A 20,072-nucleotide genomic window follows, 5' to 3' on the forward strand; every position below is an offset into this window, starting at 1 on the left:
GATTCTTCTGAATTTTATTTTACAATAGTTTTACAACAAACGGCTGATTTCTCGGGATGAAACGTGATGTTTTAAACAGGTAGAGGACATATTTTTTTCTCATGGCACAATTCAAACGGTTCACGAAATAAAATTTTCAGTCCCGTTCATTTGAATGGCGAGTTTTTCAGAGTTGAGGTCCCATGGTGACCGTTACTTCCTGCTTCCGCTTAGGCTCTCTATAGATCCGTGACGAGGGCGGGGGCTGCTAACTCCATCGGCTGACAAGACGTATGGTGCGTTCAAGGCAACCCGTAACTCGTGTTTTTCCGACCTGTGAAGTCGTACCAGTTCGATCTGGTGCGAGTTCACGGGTCGGAAGTTACGAGTGGCCGTTATAGTGACTTTCACAGGTAAAACAGGTCGGAAAAACACGAGTGGGTTGCCTGGAACGCTACAAAGTCGTAAGTCGTGACTTGAAGCTGTAATTTACTGTTTCAAAAGCCTGCCTGGAACGCAGCATTAGCCAAAACGACCGGATCGCTTACTTCTGCTTTAACCTACATGTTATATTGTTACTGCTGCAGTATGTGATTTAGTACATTCCAATCATGTGCTACATGAATTAGACACACGTGTTTGTTTTATAGTACCAGAAGAGGAAACTGCAGCCCCTTACAGAGCAGAACCAGATGGGAAAACAGAAGATGAATATGGTGTTATTATTATTACATTTAAGGCTAGTGTATATAAAACTGTAGAATTTTCTTAATGACTGACCTTTAGTCAAACCTATTAGATATGTTACATATAGACCAATATCCAAAAGATATTCAGGTTACCATCATGTCTGACCAGACTTTGGCTGATTATTGATAATATTGAATACTGTGATATTTGCCGCCATTTTCAATACTTTTCCTAATATCAAAAAAATGAAATTTGCAGTTTTACATAGTGCGCCCTGCTGCCAAGCCTGGAGTTTATTTCATTATCAAAACAGCTGCCAATGAACTTTCTGGCAATTAGCTAATGAAGTTATCAACTGTTGCAGCACTACTCTGCACAGACACTTTGCACCAGTGTGAACTCCTGTTTCCCTATAGAGAACTAAAACCATGACACTTATAGGCTACCGATCCTGCATTCCTGTTATTCTTGAAGTTCAAGAAGCTTGACTGGTGACCTTTCAATGCAAAACCAGCGAGACAATCTTGTCTGCAACACAACTTGAAAGCAACACATGATGGATGACGAAGGTTTCATCCTCCCAAACACTTCATGGTCGTTGAATTTTGCTTAGCTATAGTGTTCTTCTTCTTCTCCTTCGAGTGAGAATGACGACCTCAACAAAACAAGTCTTTGCCAAGCTTGTTGTTTTGTTTTTGAAATTCCCTGGGGCTTTCCTGCTGCGTACCACGCGTCGGTGACAGAAACCTACGCTGCACCCAGTACTGCTGATCATGTGTAGACAGGAAAAGAAAGCCTTTAGGTTGAAGGACCTGCTTTGTCTTTGCATTGACAAGTCCATCAGTAAATGTCACATGTCAGAACTGAGACAAAAAACTATATGATGTGCAGAAAACATAAGGTGCACAGCAAAACGTAATCCAATATTGCAGTCTGGAGGCACATTGCTGATGCACTGCAGACCTGCACATCCATTTTCAGATTCTCACATGCTTGCATGCTCAGATACACTCCATCACATCTTCCCTGCATCTGTGTGTGTATGTACAGTATTGTGTGTATGCATGAAGGGAGATTGCACCGTCACTCACTCACTCACAGCCCGTTTCATTCTAACATGAGGCGACGGGCGGTGCAGACGCTGAGAGGAACAGCAGGAGAAAGCGCTCAGGACGTCTCTGCACATCAAACATTTAAAGGCCAACTCAGCCAGGCAGGGATACCACCACCTACCTTAACAAAGTGTAGCCTACATCTGACACAAAGCGAGACGAACACAGCCGATAATGTTTTCCATCTTTTTTGTGTTTTGGTCTGTGAACGTGAGACAGAGCTGTTAAACGTTCTGTTGCCTCATAGATTTTTCATGTGGCCTCGTCTGTCCTGTAGAAACTGATGTGATCACCAGTCGCCTACTGATGGTCATTACATCAAGCTTATAAAATATGAGCGTTTTCTCTTAATCTCTAGTCTGTTTTACTATGGTAGGTTGGATCTTTTCTTTTTTTAGCTACTGGATGATAGCCTCTCACTGAGCTCTGAGAAACTGTGATGGAGGTTCTGACATCATGAATGGATTAAACGATGAGAATATACACTATCATACAATTAATTTATAATATAGGCTACTGATATGCAAGTTGCTGCATTGTTCCAGCTTCTGAAATGTTATATTAGGCTGTGTCTTTGTAAATCTGGACTGTTCCTTAGTCAATCCACAGAGTTAACCTACAAGTGCTATAATAATAGATTGAAGTCATTGATTAACTAAAAATGTCAAACGTTTCCTGGTTTTAGCCTCTATCCTGTGATTTCCTCTGTTTTACAAGATTTTACAGTGAATATTATGTTTTGAGTTTCTTTAATTGTTTTTGTTTCTGACTCACTAACATTTTACTAACTGGTTGATTGATTGGACTAGTGGAATAATTACTCAACAGATTAGGTGAGGATAAAAATAAACATGGGCAGACCTTAGTAAAAACGCATTCACGGCCCCACACACATGAAATGGGGGAGTAACTTCAAAGCATCAAACAAACATGTTGCTCAAAAACTAAAGGGGGGGAAAGGAAGGTGTGGGCATATTTTCCATTCAAAAGTTTACACTAAGACAATGATCCTCTTCAAACGCCTCCGTTTACACAACCTGAACATGGCCAGCCTGGGTGAGCTCTCCTCTCTCCTACACAGCGACTTATAAAGTAAAAAACTAAAGATTAAAGATTAAAAATAAATAAATAAAAATCTCTGCAGCCTTCAGCCATTTGAAAGTGTGTCCAAGTGTCCCAGGCTGTGGAGAGTAGACGCTGTTGTAGGGGAAAAGCCATGTGTAACGTTACAGCGGTGTAATGGCAACATCCTGGAGAGGAGAGGATGTTGAAGCAGCTCTGCTAAATCACAAACCGTTGCCTACAACTCAAACCTCCGGGCAGCAGCGGCGGAAAGGAAACGACGGTTTTTCGCCGGGTTTCGGTGCAGCTCGTGGAGCCGTGTGGTGACTGACCCTGTGGAAAGGCGGTAAAGTGAGCTAGCTAAAAAAAAAAAAAAAAGAAAGAAAGAAAAAACTGCTCCAAGAAGAGTCGGACATGCCTCTCCTCCTCCTCCTGCTGCTGCTGCTGCCTGTCTGCTGCTGCTGCTGCCGCTTTTTCCTCCACTGACAAAAAAAAATCTCCTTCAACCCCCTCGTTTAGTTACAACCAGTCCACAGCTCAATAACCAGCCAAAAGAAAAACTGTCAACATGTCTCTACATTTCTGCACTTACCTCACTCTGGGTCGAGATGTTCACATGGAGGAGGAAGAAAAGCGGAGAGCCGACAGCGATATCCCGGAGGTTTAAACTTGTCCCGTTAGTGAAGACACACACACAGCAGGGCTGGTAAGAAACGCTTAGTGTGTGTGATTGTGTGTGTGTGTAAGTCTGCAGAGTCTCTCTCTCTCACTCCTATCCAACACCAAGTCACTCCTTGAGGGCGGGGCTGAGAGGGGGGAGGAGGCTGGAGGGCGGTGAACACCAGGAGTGCACATAGTGGGGCCCACAAACAGCCACGTTCCTCAATCATACACTGTATAGGTGCCCCCCCCCCCCAGAAAATGAGTCCATAGGTCGTATTTTCAGCAGGTTACCTATGCCCCATAGTTAGCCTACTTTTTTGTAATAAGGTGACATCTAGTGGCCACAGTGAGAATGGTGACAAACACATACACGATCACCTGTAAGGATGTGGTTTTGACTCTCACATGGCATAACCACTTTCATCTGTTTATGCAGTCTGAAACAAGTAGGGTACATGAGTAATTTAGAACAGTGGTTCTCAACTTGGGGTCCCCGGGGGTCCTAGAGGGGGTTGAAGGGGGTCTCCAACTTTTTCTTGAAATTTTACCATTTTTTTCTAGAAGGTTTTTTTTTTTTTTTTTTTTTAATTTAAGAAATTGTACCACTTTTTTCCAGAAATGTTTCTATATTTCCAAAAATTCACACCATTGGCACCTAATTTAAATGTACAAAAAAGTAACGTTCTTTAGTCTCAGAACAAATATTTGTGTATTTCTGGTGTTTACTTCAAAATTTGGTCCAATGGGGGTCCGTGGTAGCCTGACAAGCCAGACTATATCATTAAAATGTAGGCTGGGGCGGTGCGTGGTGCAGTGGGTAAAGTGGTCGCCCCATGTAGAGGCTACAGTCCTCACCGCAGGCGGCCCCGGTTCGAATCCCACGTCGGGCAGCCCTTTCCTGCGTGTCATTCCCCCTCTCTCTGCCTCCCCCTTTCCTGTCTATCTTCACTGTGTGCTATCGAATAAAGGCAAAAAGACAAAAAATATACTTAAAAAGAAAAAACAACGACCGGTAGACCGGGCGGGATGAAGGCTGTCTTTCAAACTGCCTCTGCACGCAATAGCAGTGCATGTCGTCATTGCGTTAAGCCCGTCCAACGACTCTCTAAACAGATAGAGCGCTGTGATGGGTGAACACTCAAAAAGTTCCTACGGCTCGTTTCTAGACCCACCTACGGAGCAAATATATTTGCTGCTGCTAGGGTGCGTCTAGATTTCTAGGCTAGGTCCGTGGTCTAATTTGTGTCAATTTAGGGGTCCTTGGTGTAAAAACGTTTGAGAACCACTGATTTAGGACAATATCCAACTCCTCGGGCTCCACTACAGCCTAGTAATCATTTGCCAAAATCCACCGCTCCCAGAGATTTTCCACCAGGCAGGTAGTGGGGGCAGGAGTAAGCCAATCACAGCTCCTACACACGCTGCAGACTTATTGAAACCATGACCATTATTTTAGTAGCCAATGGAACACCAGTACACCAGTAGACTACAGTGGCACGTTTATTAGCCTATGGTAACCATCACAACAGATGTCTATTACCGGTACATGTGGCACTCTAGGACTGTGTCCGAAATCACTCCCTACTTTCTATGTAATGGTCTATATCAGGGCTGCCTAATTTGGGGCCACTTTGGCCCACGAGCCGATTCTTTTTGGCCCGCTGCCCATGCTCAAATTTTTAATTTTTGAAATTTCTATTATTTTCCCACTGTGATGTATGTTGCATGTACGACTCCGACCACCGATGGTCACTAACCAAGCGGTCGTGCAGAAAGACAACAGATAACAGAAACCCACAAGTTGATCTTGCATGTTTGAATTGTGTGACAGTGATGATGTAATTAATTGTACAGCGGAGAAGTATCCAAAACTGTTTGCTCATTTTGCGAATGGGCTCGCTAATCCCGATTTAGTGAGTAGGGAGTAGTGAATGAGTGAGTGATTTCGGGGATGGTAGCCTATTTTATGAAACATTTGAGAGGGTTGAAAAATAGCCTATAGGCCTACTCTTGGGTTGTATAGTTTGGTGGGCTTGTTGCTGTGTAGGTCTACCCTTCCACCGCCCAGATCTTCAGATTTCAGAGTAAAAGGAGAAAATTACTCTGATACATAAAAAGCTACTGTGAGTATTAAGGAAGTTCCCTACAATGATTGTTGTTTCATTCGGATCCAGCATGATCTAAGAAAGGGAAACTTTGTCATCCAGGTTGTAGCCTATGCTAGGCTTTGCACAGAAGTCTGTTAGGCTATAATGTGTTGCTTATAGGCTACTAACAAGCCAGGACTCCAAGCCAATAATGGTAATGGGTTTGCTGCTGCATCACATCTGTGATAAGTTATCACAGATGTGATGCAGCAGCAAACCCACCTTCAAGTAGCTGAGGTGTTATGGGCATGATTTTCTTTTTTTTCTTTCATGCTACACCCCACCTCTTCTACCTGTCACCCCTGATGATTCGTTTTAATTATTGCGAGCAGCGGCACCTTTGTAGACGGTTTTCATTAAGTGCACCCCCTGAGCTGAATGAATGGTTGTCTTACCACTCTGGAGAAAGAGATATTGATGTGAATGAAAGGCAGTTATTTCTGGAAATTAGGTTTGAAAAAGTGGTCATTTTGTACAAGCAGACGAGGCAGTTATTCATATCATCAAATATCCCTTGTAAGTGGAGAGTAGCTACATTGGTAAAAACAACCTTAGACAGATTGTTATATTATGGTCTGTTTGCCAGGTAATCAAGTGTTTTCAAATCTGTATAGAGTTTTTAAGGGTTAGTTAGCCAATAGTATTTTGTTGCAGGTTAATTTGCAAGCGATTTTGTAGACCAGTGTGTTTTGCTGCTGCAACGGAAATAAATCTATGACAACTCAAGACAAGTTCATAGCATCTCTTGACCCCTTCAGTGGAGAAATGATGCAGGGTGAAAGTCTGTCAAACAACCATGAATTACGGCTGTCACAGACGATGAGTTTAAAAACACACCCTGAACTAGAAGGGCACTTCCACCAAGGCCAATGTCAAAGAACATACACCAAACAAATCAGCACTAAAATGTAATGGGTTGTTCCCTGGCTTATGCTCCATTACTCCCAAATATGGTGCAAATCGGTTCAGTACTTAGTGCATAATCCTCCTTAAAAACAAGGAATTCAATAGATATGGATGAAAAATAACTCAGAGGTAAAAAAAAAAAAAAACTGTCAGATAAAATAATACTGGTGAGAGAGGACTATGAGCAAAAGGTGGACTAGACAGGAACTTTGCTAAGTAGCCAATCACTATTGTCAAATACTTAAAGCAGAAGTAAGAGATCCGGTGGTTTTGGCTAACTTCTTATCAGCCGATGGAGTTAGCAGTCCCCGCCCTTGTCCCTACGTCACCACATTCACGCGCATCCCTTGGCTGCACACACAGAGAGGACCGCCCCTTTATGCCGTTCTCTCTCCTCATTGGATAAAGGTTGTAGGATACAAGGAAAGTTTTCTCCTCGGCTTACAGCAGAGCAGAGTGACTGACAGACCCGTGTTTCGGACCAAACACTCTATGTAAGTGATTGCCGTCGGAAGATAGGCTAACTATTTAAGACTTATATTAACACAAACATTCCGCTTACTTCTGCTTTAACAGTAAGAAATAAGTAAATGTGAGATAATCACAGATTTTCACAACTGTTCATTCATTGTATGTCTTGCTTTATGATGAATTGTCATGATGAATTTCAGAACTTATTGCATCAATCAGCACTTTCACATTTCATTTTTAATTGCTAATAAAGTGTGTTACCTTTTTTTAGAAATACATGTTGTCGTGACTCGTGATAATTTGAAAAGACAGAGACATTAGTCCAATAACCTTCCACCCAGCACCTCAGCCATCCATAAACTAAAGGAAACCCTGTATAGGGCCTTGATGTAATTCCTCTTCTTACTGTATGTTGTGGCAGGAAGGTTACATTCATTGTACTGAATAATAACATTTCATTTTACACATGTATATTATGCAACTGTGATCGATGCAGATAATAAATCCACCCATACATTATTCAGTCCTTGACTGAGATCATTTCTTAGCATACGCCTTTGTCTGTTCGGGCTGCGTTAAAGAAGGACAGTCTGTAACTCATGAATGAGGCTCAAGCATAAAGCAAAAATGTTTTGCATGCTGACTCCAGACACAGTCACAGACTACACTGGACGTCTGCACAGATGGCAGCTCATAAATTTTAGTCTGCAAGCAGACGGTCAATGAAGCCCTTTGCAGCCCTTTGTAGGCATGGACAGATGACAGTTTACATCACACAGGCCCTCACAACCACATGGACATGAAAAGCTATACATGTAAGTTAAGCCTCAACAGTCCTTACGATCTAAAGAGCCGACCCTGGCAATGGGCACTGAGTTTGAGACTGCCAACACTTACTATAGGCATGTAAAACTCCCTATTCAGCCTGGAGCTGAGTGTTGGTGAAGATATGCAGTTTATAAATGTCTCTGTGTATAGCTTTACAGATGAACACAAACACTCACCCCTAAACACAGTCCTTGCACATTCACATGCAGCCCAGAGAAAGAAAATTCAACCCTGAGCCTGTTTATTAATGCTGTAGTGTCCACCCCCAGAGTCAGTGTGTCAGGCTCTTGTACATACCAGCTTGCAGGTGAACAGAGGGCCTGACTAAATGTGACCTGTGGAAAACCTTCCCAAATCTAAACTCCATTTGCATTTTTAAATTAAACATAGCCAGTCCTAAGGTGACCCTGTAGAGTCAGGCAGATTCCAAAAATAATCCTGAAGATAATCAGACCCAAACTAAAAGCAGTCAACCTGAAAAGACCCTAATAGAGAGCAAACACCAACACCAGCTGAAGCTTCATACCACCAGCAGCTAATGAGCAGTGAGGGTCGAGAAAAGGGGAACTTTGCCTCAGAAAAGACATGGCAACTTTCCTTGGCGAGGAAGCAGGCCATGACCAAATTCGACAAAGTTTATTTCAAACTTGACCTGAGACGGATCAAGTGAAGTCCCTGTTACTTCAAAATGAGAGGACCCATCTTGGACCACTCGTGTAGGCTAATCTGTGGCCATAATTTTGCTCGTCTGTACATTCATGTCATCAGCATTGATGACTTGTGCATGCCAACACATTTGGCTGATAAAGTTACTGGTGATTCTGTGCTGTTGTACACTCACACAAAATTTAGGACACTTGGAGACTGGTATAAACAAATATATAGATGTTGCTCCCTCAAGGCCGTAAAGACAATAGCTGGGGATGGTAACGGTTTAAGAACCAATTATTGTGTTTCAGCTTCACATTTACTGTTCCAATAGCTCCATATAAAACGATATCTTCTCACGGCCTCTCCATTTGATTTATTATTTAGCAGTATTTCCGCTTGTGTTAAGGCTCATGAGGTGTCATAAATACACTGAGGTTGAAAACAAAATTAGTGCTTTATCTGCGTCGTCTCTGGTGAGACAGCAGACCGTGGAAGAGTCTAATGCACATGAATAATTAACGCAGGTTCTGAGATTTCTCTCCCACTCTGTGGGATTTCCCCTGTTAATCTCTGTATCTTTTTGTCTTTGTCTGCTTGTGTTTCCATTAGTTTCTAATTTTCTCATCCTTTTGCTTTTACTACCTTGTCTTGCAGAGATCTGCCTACAGGATATTGGTGTGTTTCATAGATAATTCATCAAATGCAGGAAAACAAATGAGAAAATAATGTGGATTTTTTCTTTTTTTTTTGCTTTGTTTCACTCACAAAACTGAATTGTTGAAAATTAATGATTAATGCCAAATTGTAAAATTTATTATTAGATGACTATTGATTTGAGAACAACAGAGATTCATAATTCTCATGTTCATTCAAACAATAGGCATAAAGCAAGGTGATTTTGAGGATGTGTCAAAAAGGCAAGTGTTCAATGAAGAATATAATTATTAGATAATGATAAGAAGAATAGGCAAAGCTGAAAAAGGATGATCTGATCTGATTGTTAAAAGTTGTTTAATGCATAAAAATGTGTATGTGCATATCACACGCATATTATGAAATACTATTTCATGTGACAGGCACAAGGTGCTTCAGAGGATAAAGTGCTCCACTGTGTCTGGTAAAATGCTACTTGCAACTGCAAATATGCTTGTAAAGAATGTCTTAACTGAAAACATAAGCAGTAAACAGGGATTTACCACCCTGATGGTCTGGGCTGAAGTCCTACAGGAGAGGGAATAGATCTGATGGTACACTTCTGTAGGTCTGAGAGGGGAGGATCCTAGACCAGCTCATGGTGCTCGTCTCCTGCCAAGATGCCCCTCAGTATCTGAACTGAATTTCTTCATGATCCCTGGTGGAGAGTCTCTGAATTTCCAAAGCTGTTTGAAGTAGTAAATAAGCTGCCCCACCTGCCTTTTCTCTTTTAAATTATTAATAATTTGGTTATTACTGTTGCCCAGTGGAGAAGAGCATTCTCCACCGTCTGGGCCTCTTGAGATTTCTCAGGGATGGAAGACTTTAGATTGTGAAGAGCTTTCAAGTGCCAGGTATTGCGTGCTTCCAGTCACTGTGAGTCAGGGCAAAAATGATCTAAGTGTTAAGACACCACCAAGCATGACAGGTAAGGAGAACTGCCACAATGTGACAGATCTACAACACCCATAAGATAGAAGAGATGGAAAACACATTTTACAATAGAACAATATCTAAAATGGGCAAACACACAAGTGCCAACATGAAAGTTTATCATTGAAACCCTCTTATCTGAGAATCTGGGTCAGCAGTAATGGTTTGTGGAGGGGGGTGTTTGTTCACCCTCCCTTTCTCCTCTTAACCCCAATCTTCCTGGTCTCGTGGCAGCTGGAAATGGCAGACATGCTTAAGAGTTCACTCCTTACATATTTCATGGATTTGCACTCGCCCCACTTCTCCTAAAGAACAGAGGTGGTTTGTGTTGTAGTAAGGAGTGATTTGACTACACAAATCCCATAAAAAAACAAGTTAAAAATGACAATGAATGAATATTAGGTCTTTGCCCGTGTCACTTGAGTTTATTTTGGAGCAATTTGATTTTGTAAAGACTGGAGGGCCTGGAAGTGTTTGAAATGATTAATCTGATCATTAAGCACTACATCTGAGTGAGCGAGTCAGAAACTTTTCATCACCAGTTTTTTATAGTTTAATAAACAGTCAGACAAAAAGACGTAATGATGGTGACTAATGCTCTTCCTGATGGAGCTGTTCGGGAAAGATAATCTTTCTTTGAGTTGTGCAATTAAAAAATGGAATTATAAATCACACAATGCACAGTATATGTCTTTCAGACCTGCATTGATCAGCCCATCGCTTTATGCATCCATCTTTGTCTCTTTATTCTCTCTGTGGTAAAGAGTGGATCAGTGCCAAGATGCTGCCGCCAGCGATGAGTCTATGTTGTCAAATCCTGCTATTAAGATATTAGCACATCAGCGAGGATGGAGTATGCTCTTATTATCAACCACTCAGCTTTTTAATATCAATCGTATATCAATCGGAACGTCATCACAATGCAAATTAAGCATTCATGCACTGTGCCTTGTCTTTCAAGAGCTCTGCGGTTTGCATTATTGACCTGTGTCCTGTGGTTAACAGCACAGAGTGAACAGAAAGGGCTGTCAATACCATGATTGGCTTTAAACTGACAATCCTGACATGGAAGTAATTCTTCTCCCCTTTAGGAGCATCCAGCATGTTTCTGTTTGAAGAAGATGCATGCTTAGCACTCACTATGCTGCTCACTATGCCTATATGTATAATTTCATCAACTCAAATACATGTATGTATGTATAAGACCCATTACTCTATTCGAGCATTTCAACTTTATGGTAGGGTTAGAGGAATTAGTATATTATATTTACCTGATAGCTATTGTTATCAATTACTTTCAAAAGAAAAAAACATCAGTTTATCTTAAAATGTGGTCAGGAATATAATGATTTCCTACAATATAAAGTAGCATTATTAGTAATCCACTTTGTCAATTTCATTGATGATACTTGATTTGTTTTACTCTTTTTTTTTTTTACTTAAGTAAACGAGATCCAGAATCTTAACCAATAGCTCTACACTAGTAAACAAAATCCTCATTCATTTCAGAGGTAAACTCATTAAAAGGCAGGATGTATTCATTTTCAATTTCACTGAAGAAAATGTGTGGTGTTTGACATGGAAGAGAACAGTTCTGCTTGCAATAATAATTTCAGACGGAAATGTTAATTCCATGAGCTGATCCAATTAACTAGATAAAAAACACTGCTCCAAACCTTAACTGGCATTAAATTGTAATGTTGTCAAGTTTAAAAAAGAATGTTGAGGAAAAATTTCCTACAAAAGCTCCTTCATGTAGGATCCCATCACTCACAGTGACAAGCAGGCTGAAAGTGAGTTTTCAAATTACATCTTAAAATCCCAAATCTATGAATATGCAGATCTGTTCTTTTTCAAAAAAGTTTAAATTCCAGACACAAGAGATGTCTCCCACTTGACTGAAAAGTTCATTTTCAGAATCAGTATGCTGGAGCTTTCAAGTTTTCTCTTCACACAGTGCAATGTCCCTAAAAATCTTCTTTTTTGAACTCAAATTTAAGGTGAGCCTGAACAAACTTTCTTCCTTTCTGTCGGCAGAAACAGCATTCTGACTTCAAGCCATGTACAAACATGATTCAGTACAGTGAAGATCAAATACCCAAATAAAGTGGCAATGAGCAAAACACATTTTTGAGGCAAGGGTGGGCTTTTAAAGTAGGTGTAGATGCTCAAGTCTATGTGCTTAGGGAGAGAATAGACATGCAAATGTGACAGTTGCAAATGACACATGCTGTCTTTTAGTTCATTCAGCCGGCAAATAAGAGCGCTGTCCCAGCATGGAAAATTGAAATAGTGTCTGTGGTTGAATTGCCACTAAGGGGGTCCAAAGGGGAACGTATCTCCTGCAGACAGAGTCTTTTTCAATAACAGACGGACTCAGAGATTTGAATTAACTGTGAAAGCAACAACCTGAGTGCAAAGGAAGATGGATGAAAGAGGGGGTAATTGTATACATCTGATCTCTCGTCTCTGGTTACTCTCACAGACTATCAGCAAACACCCGGTGATAGCGAGTGTGTTTTATTACCTCTCAGAATGAAGAGAATCTCTATGCTCAGTGACAACAAATCTCCATATCCACTTTAACAACATGCTCAAACTCTTTTTCACTCACAAAGTCATTTCCCCCCGCACATACTGTAGTATATTTTTCTACTACTCCACTTAGAGAGAAAAAAAATTACATCAGCCCCTGTCCTAAAAATCGGAACCCCCTAGTGACATTTTTTGCAGTCTCAAAAATCCAGTAGTGGTGTATTATTTTTCCTCACAAAACTTCTGCTGCGCAGGCAATTCCTCTGAGGACTGAAAAGATGGTGTTATCATTACAGTCCAATGAAAGAGAATTCACAAACAAGTGTTTCTTGGGAGCACTTAAGAAGGGTTATTTGCATATAGCTGACGTCCCAGTTGCAAGGAGGATTCATGAATTTGGAAGATGGAACAAAGCCATCTAAGTGCAAAAAAGAGAGAGCTGACTTTGGGCATGAATTAAATGAGATTCGCTATAATCCGTTTTATTTACCGTCATTTAGGGATTCGTAGTGAATCTCCAGTGGCTGTGTAACATGGGAATATGTTTATAGGTTTTCCTGACGACACAAATTCTGCTTGATGGTGAAACATCTGAGCTGCAGGCAGAGATTTAAGAGGTTCTTTACTTAAGTAAAAGCAGCAATACAACAATGTAAAAAAAAATATATATATATATATATATATGGGCATGCACTCAAAATCAGACAGCAGCAGTGTACTCAGCAAAATATATTTTATTTTTATTTTGATTAATTGAATACAGAGAAAAGACAGCAATTCACCTCGGAAATTCTTCTTCTTTTTTACTTTTTTGACATTGTTTCTCTCCGGGCCTCAATTACTTACAATAAACTATGTTGGACATTTTAGGGGAAACTGTGCAGTGGAGTTGAAATGTAAGTTTATTTCAATTTATTCATGCTCCTTAATTCTCTACTACCTTGAATAATGTTTGGCATTTATTACAATGACAATAAGGATATTCTATTCTATTCTGCAGTCAAAAGTAATGGAGTAGGAATAAAGCAAAGTAGCAGTAGTATTATTGAACTGCAGTTATGCAGAGTGCTTGAGTCAGTGTAGGCAGGTTGTTGGGTCTGCGTCAGTGAGATTCTGACACTTGAACAGAGCTCTGGGCTCCTCTGCATCCTGCCATCTCAGCCAGTGATTACAACACACATCATGCTGAGAGGAACAATATTGCAGCTCTGTAGAAAGACCTGAAGGCCCAAGTGTTCTTTTGGAGGATTTAACGATTATGTTCTGACTCCTCTTTTGCAACACGCTGATGTTTCTCTTTCATCTGCAGTGGCAGTAATAAAAATAATTTCTCCTCCATTTTTCTCCTTGTGGCAATTTTGCTGTCCCATGTACAGTATGTACCAATGAGTGAGTGTGAATGTTTACAATGTGAACCTGGCCATAGAACTCTTCACATTTCTGGCAGTTACTTTACAAGAGCTGCTGTTCCTGTTTGAGAATGTTTAAGACAGTCAAAATGACACAGCAGCTTTCCAAAATCTTAAAAACAACCACAACAATAACAGCAGAGGGGTATTTCACTCTCTGCTGGAGGCATGCTGCGATCTGACTCTGCAGCAAAGCTTCTGTGGGAGGTCCACTGAGGTTTAGGCTGGATCGAGTGCAGACACTGACGGTGCAGTTTTAGTTGAGCTTTGAAAAACTCTGTTAACTGTGATAGACCACTGAAATGTGAAGAAGGATGCTTGCTGAAACACTGGGATGCGTGAGATGAAAGGAAGAACCCCTGTGTACTCACCAATCTGAAAAACCAAACTCTTTAAGTCCCTGCAGTTAACCACCAGCTGCTCCAAGAAAGCATCTTAATCACCTCATGTCTAAATCCTGCAAGTCAGAGCTGCACCTGAAAAATAATAAAAAATATATAAATAAAATATATATATATATAAACATATTGACTGAGGTCTTTTTAACCATGGTAGAGAGTGTAAACAGCTGCTTGGAGAAAGTAATGAGCAAACAAGTCTATCAAAATAAGGCTCAGCATTAAAATCACTCAGGAATATGTAAAGAAAAACACACAATTTGAAGCAAATGTACTGAAAATCATTAGATTTTGTGTTATTTTTTCAAAGATATGTTTTTAAAGAAACCAATCGCACAATAGTAAATTCTATTACTGTACAGTAACAAAAGGAGACCACTCCCCATTATTTTACGTATGATTGCTCTGCAGCTTTCTCTGTAGAAAGCAAATAGTCCCCTCTAGTGGCTACATTTGGCAATTACAGATATAAAAAATATAAATAAATAACAAAACTCATGCTGCTGAAATAGGAAAAGCAAAAATATTAATGTTGTTAAAGAACATCCTCTCACCATATCTGTCTGTGTCTTTATATAATATTGATATACTATGTGTTGAGTCTTCCGTAGTACACACATTATGACACAGAGGGGCGCTGGTGTGGTTTATATACAGTCTTATGCCGGGTTTTACACTGTAGTCCCTCCACACCTGAGCAACAGAGGGACTCAGCAGTGCATTAATGCCCTCTCATACAGTTTCTACCTGCCTCAGCAACAACTGAACAGCTATTATAGGCTGCTGAGCATGTGAGACGAGGCTGGCACTGCAGCACTGTTTTTGACTGCACCGTGCTGATTAAACACACATGCAGAACGCTGAAAATAAATCAGACATTCATAAACACCAGGAGGACTTATTCTTTTCAGGGTGAGGTTAAATCTAAACCGCCATTTAAAACAGTTACCAACACTAAACGATGACACACAGAGATGATGACATGTTGTTTTCCTGGTGCACACAAATAGCTTAGGACCACATTGTATTTTTCTTCGGCAGTGACTGTTCTCTCTGGAGTTGCCATGCTGTGCTCCATTTTTGTTATTATGGGTTTTTGCATTCAAATTATATGGCCTGAAATTTGCATGAGATACAACTGTCTATTTTATGTTTGGTAATCTGGTGTCCTTCCCCATGTTACTGTATTTATAGGCCTACACTAAGTGCAGTAGTACATTTACCATGAGAAATGTGTTTATGCACAGGAACGTGCACTGCATGGGAGTGGAGGAAATGGCCAAAGGCCAACGGGCTGTTACAATTTGCATTTCCTACAACAAAACAGGTTTTATATCTGCTTTATCATTTGATATACAGTAATTGTAATTATGCAAAGAAATGAGTATTCTGAGAAATGACTTATGATCGCACATACTCTGATCACAGTTAGAAATAATTGCATTTGTATTGTGTAGTTTGTTTTCAGTCGTACAAGTTGTCATCATCTTCTTTTTCTATTTACTTCATTCTCACGTCATTTAATTCTCCCACCAAACGTCATCACAACTCGTGCTGCTGATCTCACATCCCACTGCTCATACTTTGTTCCGCTTCCAATCAGGGTTAATCCCAAAGTAGGATATTTCTCTGAATGATGGAGAGCTGGTTAAATATAGCAAGTGATTTTAGCCCTGAATGGAGTTCATTGTCTGGGAATTAATGTAGGCCTAATCACCCCTCTCATCTTAAACCTCTACTAACAATTGCCAATACAAACAGACAGTAATTTGCTAACCATTTAGGTTATTATTTTTATTGCATGATATGTCCTATTGTTTTAAAGAAGTGTCAATATTTGCTGCTTGGTGACTTCTTCCTGTCATCTGCAGCACACACACACTGGCAGAGACTTTGCAACCAGAAATGCGAACGTCACCCAGAAAAGACACAATGTGACTTTTTGCAACAATAATGTGACATGGGTACACCAAGCACCTCATAATGCGTCTCGGGACTTACATGGGGGGACAAATGCTGCAAACCCATGGCTCACAGCACTAACAGGAGCCCTGGCAAATGAAGAAACTCCATTACAGACCACATAAGCAGGGGCAAGTTTCACGTGCGACATGAGAGAGCAGATGTCTGGCCGTCTTCCAGGTCTACATCTGAGGGCCTTAAGAAACTTAGCAATCCAGCTTAATGCCCACACGTCAGTGTGTAAGCCAAACCTAAGTATCAACATTTCTGTCTGACCAGTGAAAATGTGTAGTAGTTCTGCCTGAGTTAAACCAGGTATCAGCAGGAAGGAAGTTAACCTCCCCAACAGCAGAGATAAGGTTCCTCATTCCAGATAGTTTCAATCATCATCTGTCTCATGCATGAGCAGACGCACCCATGCGTGGGTTCAGATATGCATGCACGTGCTAATTAGACTCCAACCCACATTTACAAAGTTGGAGTTTTAACATGCAAAGTGATCACATACGTAGCGTACAGAGATATTGTAGGCCTACACTCAAATGTTTTATACTTTCCACAACTCACACTGCTGTGTATCTCCACAGCCTATTTGGCTGTTTATTTATGTCCAATGGTAGAGTGTCTTTTAAAAAGACTATATGACAGTCATGCTATATCAGACTGTATGGTGCTTTGAGCAAGATGTTTAGCAGGTAATGTTTACCATGTGGGCCATCTTTGTTTAGCATGTTAGCAATTTGCTAATTAGCGCTAAACAAAAAGTAGGCTACAGTCCTATGTGAGAAGGGATTGGCTCCAGCCCCATGTGAACCTGTGGTTGGGTCATATAGCCAATGGATGGATGGATTTCATCTTGTGAAAAGCTAGAAATGTGTTTTTTCCCCTATGTAACAGCAATATGTAAATGCACAAGGGGTAATTATAAACAAAAGCACAATTTCTGGCAGTGGTCTCTTGTGACTCCACATGTAAATTGTGTTCACGGTGCTCATTTAATGATCTCAGGTTGTGCTGTATTCATGTCTCCATGAGCATCAGCAGGAGGGGATCATGCAATCATCTGCAGGCATATTCTCCGTCTCCATGGAAACGGGGGGCAGCCGTAGGTAGGAGGAGTGGGCCGACAGAGCGGGGGCGGGGAGGGGAGCTGATGTCCAGGAGGCGTGGCCTACAGCTGAGCCTCATGTTGGGTCCCTGAGATGAAACAATGGCAGGAAGAGAGTGGGCCGCCTTACTGGCCCACTGTGCTCTCTGTCTATCTGTGCCTCTCTGTCTCACACACTCTCTCCCCCACACACTCACTCACACACACACTGCGCCTGCAATGAAACCGACTGTCTGCAAGAAAGCTGAGAAGCCAATGAAAACAAAAACAGGATGCCAGAGAGAATTTATCTGTCCAAGAGGAATGATCTTTCCACCTAAAAGCTGCAACTAGACAAAACGCAGGGGTGGAGTGAACGAGTCAGGCTGCGTTTACAGTATGTTAGGAATGGCATGATGACAAATAAATTACTTTCTGTGAGACAGCAGGAGTGAACATGATAGGCCTAAGTGTGTAATAGATTCTTATAGGCCTATTAACATGGAGATGAAACTTAATTAGTCATTTGACAATTCAATCTAATAAACCTAAACAAATCAAAGCTAATGTGTGCACTATTTCATTTCAATTCACTGAATAAGTGTTGAGATATTTTAGTTTTGTTTGATGTTTTAAATAACCCAATTCCATCCCTAGATCCATGATGTTAACTTGGCTATTCTGCATGATTGTGTTTAACTCCAGATTTGTCAAAGATTCACTCAGCTGAGGCCCTCTGCCACTTGAAAGTATTGTTAGAGTGATGTGCATGAAATTGACAGACTTATGAAATAGTAGAATAATGAAAAACTCTCAAAGCGAAGATCCACTTTTTTTGTACTTCTAAGTGTTTTTTCTGGCTTTCCTAATGGAGTTAATGATTTCCATCTACTGGTAAAAGCCATAACATGTGGCTAGAATTTCCAGTAAATGAGTACCATTTCAATGAGTACCATTTCAATTTTAGATTTAATTTAGCATTTAAGCCTGTATCCTGGGGTCTCTCTCTGACTGAAGCTATGAAAATCAAAGCACAGATTCCATTATTCAATCAGTGATCCATCTTTCCCTCCTTCACTTTTTGCAAGCCCATACTCAAATTAACTTCCCACGTAATGTCCAACAACCACAGCCACTGGAAGTGGTAACAAGCTGATGCTCTGAGTCTTAAGAGAATTCTTTCTGAGCCCTGCAGAATCTGCATATCACACAGAGATAAGTGAGGATTAGTATGGATTTTATGGATCCACAATACTTTCCTGTTACATTGTCAGTCTGGCCAGTGTGATCCTGTATTCTTTCTTTGTGGTTTTCCTCTAACTATGCCTTTATACCATCTAATTTTACACAGATTTTAAGAATGAATAGTAATATGCTTTATTCTGACACTGTGAGAGGCATTGGGCCTCTCAGAGCACATGCGTGTTCAATCATCAGCTGTAGCTACACTTACGCTAATTGAAACTATACTGATCTCCTTGGAACACACAACAGTCTCAAGAGTTTACTCTGGTAGGCCTATGTAAAACAACCAACCAAACAAAAAAATACAATTGAACAGATATGATTTGTTGAGAAGAATCAGACGGGGATAGAGGACAATTATTCAGTTGGTCATCTTGAGAGTCTTGTCAGTTATCTAATCCTGTGTTTGTAGGGATTTAGAAATATGCCTTTAGGTTTATAGCTCCCACTTATTGGACAGAAATGCACCTTTATTCTGCAAATAAAACATATTTCTATTTAAGCTTTATTCCACTGTCAGTAATACACCTAGTCCGTTCTCAGGATAGAACTCAGAGACTTGTGGACTGTGATGAAGACTAAAATTGTCTGTAATCATGGCTCTGCACAGTAGCCTACTATGCTGAGAGGGGATTATAGTAGGCTACTACAACCCCCTCATCCTGATTACCCTAATAATCAATCACCATTGATGTGTGTTACTTGTAGATCCAGATTTTTGTGATAGTACATCACTGCTTAGCTGCCAGACAATCACATCTCCAATGTGACATATCAGATAATTTTAGGTGCTGCAAATAGACACAAAAACAGACAGTAGTAGGGCAGTGGGGCCCTGCGTGATGACGTCAGCTGAGGTGAGCGGGATAACGTGGCCGGTTAACGGAGGGGAGAGCAGCCTCTCCTCTCATCCACACACCGGCGGGGCGGGCAGGGCGGCAGCTTCACCACCTGCTCCATCTGTCTGTTGTCACTACGAGGTTGTTGTTGTTATCACAGCAGTCTACTACATGGAAAAAGCTTCCGTTGACGAGCAGCGACACTTCTGCACACCGGGGCCGTCGACGGCGTTTTCTCAGGTAACAACAAACTGCTTCTGTCAGTGGACTCTTTGTTTTCACTGACCTGCCTTACATTTGACTCTTCGCGCTAATGTTTAGCTGTTATGTTGCTCTACTGTTTTTTTGTTGTTGTCTTTTTTGTATTACTATGCTAAGTTTTAAAAAAAATCCACTGATGTGCATTTACATGTTTATTGTTTAATTTTTACGTTGTGCTTTGTATTTTTCTCCTCCGGTCGA

General features: G+C 40.8%; 1 protein-coding gene across 1 annotated transcript in view; it reads right to left on the bottom strand.

Moving 5' to 3' along the window:
• ppp1r16b (protein phosphatase 1, regulatory subunit 16B) overlaps window positions 1-3,519 on the bottom strand; it is a 103,304-nt gene extending 99,785 nt beyond the window's left edge. Inside the window, exon 1 of the mRNA XM_083971357.1 lies at window positions 3,436-3,519. The gene's annotated coding sequence lies outside the window, so the exon portion shown is untranslated. The remainder of the gene's footprint in view (window positions 1-3,435) is intronic.
• Between the last annotated feature and the right edge of the window lie 16,553 nt (window positions 3,520-20,072).

This window comes from Trachurus trachurus (genome assembly GCF_905171665.1).
Source record: "Trachurus trachurus genome assembly, chromosome: 5".
Taxonomy (NCBI): Eukaryota; Metazoa; Chordata; class Actinopteri; order Carangiformes; family Carangidae; genus Trachurus; species Trachurus trachurus.